This window comes from Triticum dicoccoides, chromosome 3B (assembly GCF_002162155.2).
Source record: "Triticum dicoccoides isolate Atlit2015 ecotype Zavitan chromosome 3B, WEW_v2.0, whole genome shotgun sequence".
Taxonomy (NCBI): Eukaryota; Viridiplantae; Streptophyta; class Magnoliopsida; order Poales; family Poaceae; genus Triticum; species Triticum dicoccoides.
This window is the reverse complement of record NC_041385.1, coordinates 644,547,513-644,550,129: the sequence shown is the minus strand read 5'-3', so window position 1 is coordinate 644,550,129 and position 2,617 is coordinate 644,547,513. Positions and strand designations below refer to the sequence as shown.

Genomic DNA, 2,617 nt, shown 5'->3' with positions numbered 1-2,617 from the left:
AGAATCTTAGAACAAAATATGACTCTATGTGAATGCCTCCGGCGGTGTACCGGGATAATAAATGAAGAGTGACATGTATGAAAGAATTATGAATGGTGGCTTTGCCACAAATACGATGTGAACAACACGATCATGCAAAGCAATATGACAATGGTGGAGTGTGTCATAATAAACGTAACGGTGGAAAGTTGCATGGCAATATATCTCGGAATGGCTATGGAAATGCCATAACAGGTAGGTATGGTGGCTGTTTTGAGGAAGGTAAATGGTGGGTTTATGGTACCGACAAAAGTTGTGCGGTACTAGAGAGGCTAGCCATGGCGGAAGGGTGAGAGTGCGTATAATCCATGGACTCAACATTAGTCATAAAGAACTCACATACTTATTGCAAAAATCTACAAGTCATCAAAACCAAGAACTACACGCATGCTCCTAGGGGAAGGGTTGGTAGGAGTTAACCATCGCGCGATCCCGACCTCCACACATAAGGAAGACAATCAAAGAAATACTTCATGCTTCAAATTTATTACACAATAGTTACCATACATGCATGCTACGAGACTTGCAAACACCAACACAAGTATTTCTCAAATTCACAATTACTCAACTAGCATGACTCTAATATCACCATCCTCATGTCTCAAAACAATCATAAAGAATCAAACTTCTCATAGTATTCAATGCACTTTATATGAAAGTTTTTATTATATCCTTCTTGGATGCCCATCATATTAGGACAAATTTTATAACCAAAGCAAATTACCATGTTGTTTAAGACTCTCAAAATAATATAAGTGAATCATGAGAGTTCATCTATTTCTTCAAAATAAAACCACCACCGTGCTCTAAAAAGAAATAACTTAAGCACTAGCGCAAATGACAAACTACTCCGAAAGATATAAGTGAACACTACTAGGGAAAACCTTATACACATAAGATTATCAGTAGCGCGGTTTAAAAATGGGCGCTACTGCTAATTAGTAGTAGGGAGGGGTATAAAAACTGCGCTACTACTAAGTTGATAGTAGTAGCGAGGGGTATAAACCCGCGCTGCTACTAAATGGTCTCCTACAATGCCCCCGGGATAGGCCATAGTAGTAGCGAGGAGTATAAAACCGGCACTACTACTAAATCAGTAGCAGTAGCGCAGGTAAGACCCCCACGCTACTACTAAGCGTGTCCACCCCTGGCCCGATCCACACTCCCACCCCAACACCACCTCCCACCCCACCAACCGTCCCACACCACCCACCCCCCGTCTGTCTCAAAAAAATAAACCACGCAGCCCAATCCAGATCCCAAACCTCCTCTCCTCTCCCAACCCACTCGCCGCCGGCCTCCCTTCCACCTCCTCTCCTCCGTCCGTCCGCCCCCATGACCCCACCATGTGCGCCACACCGCGCGCTCGCCGCACCGGAGGGCCGTCCCCGGCAGAGGCGGCGCGACGGCCGCCGCCGACCTCACGCGAAGCAAGCAGGAAGGGGCCGTTGGTGGCGATCGTCCGGTGGTGGGCGGCTCCGGGCGGTTTGCGCGGTCGTAGGGGAGCATAGTCCCGTCGGCGATGTTTGACAACAGGACGAACGATGTGGATTGCTCCATGGCGGCCCATGGCGACCTATGGCGCGCCGAGGCGTCGCACTCCAGCAGCGGCAGCGGCAGCAGAGGCAGCGGCGCGGCGCCACTGTTCCTGGTGCAGCTCGGGCCCGTGCTCTTCCTCCGCAACACGACGCTGTTCTTCCCCATGAACCTCTCCAAGCGCCACCTCATCTGGCACAGCTTTGAGTGCAATGTAAACAACTGACGAACACACTGAATCTAATATCTTATCTGCACAAAGAAGAAGCTAAGAGTAAGATATGATATGTGAGCGGAACGGAGTGCACTCGGTGTGCCCGATGTACTGGACAGCTCGCCGGAGATGCTTCTTCATGTCGATGATCTGCCTCAACCCCTTTGCCTGCGTGAGTGTTCAATCGGCCTTCTGAATTCTCTATCCTGAATCCTGAATTCGTGATGATGAACAGTTAATTTAGACACTATCTTTGCCTGAACTTTCTGTTTGAAAACAATTGAGAAGTCATTCATGGACATGCAGTTCCCCAACGAACAGCTCAGATACGTGGCCGGCGACGTGTTCATGGCGAGGGGTTTCCTCCCTCTCGGCGGCGACGGCATCGTCTAGGCCCACGGAAAGTTCCCCGGGGAGAAGCGACTCAGGTTCTCCTACAAGGTCAGCACCCCACCTACCTGATCCCTCAAAACGTATCATCTGCACTTTCTGCACATATCACAAGTTCACAACAGAAACCCGATTGAGAGATGATTTGAGCCGTTGCTCTGCAGAACGGGAGCCGGTGCAGCGTGATTTTGTAACTTTGTATGCATGACAGATTCTATCTTCGGTAGTGTTATCTATCTAGTCTGATTTATACACTGCATTCCTAAGCTGAAATATATCACCAGTTCATCTGCACTTTGTATGCATGACAGATTCTATCTTCGGTAGTGTTATCTATCTAGTCTGATTTGTACACTGCATTCCTAAGCTGAAATATATTTTGTAACTTAAATATATAGTCCGAGTTTCATTGAGTTATTTGTCACTTTTTAATTGAAT

General features: G+C 47.6%; 1 pseudogene; it reads left to right on the top strand.

Moving 5' to 3' along the window:
• The first annotated feature begins 337 nt into the window (after positions 1-337).
• On the top strand, positions 338-2,251 carry LOC119279742 (annotated as a pseudogene).
• Positions 2,252-2,617: the final 366 nt, after the last annotated feature.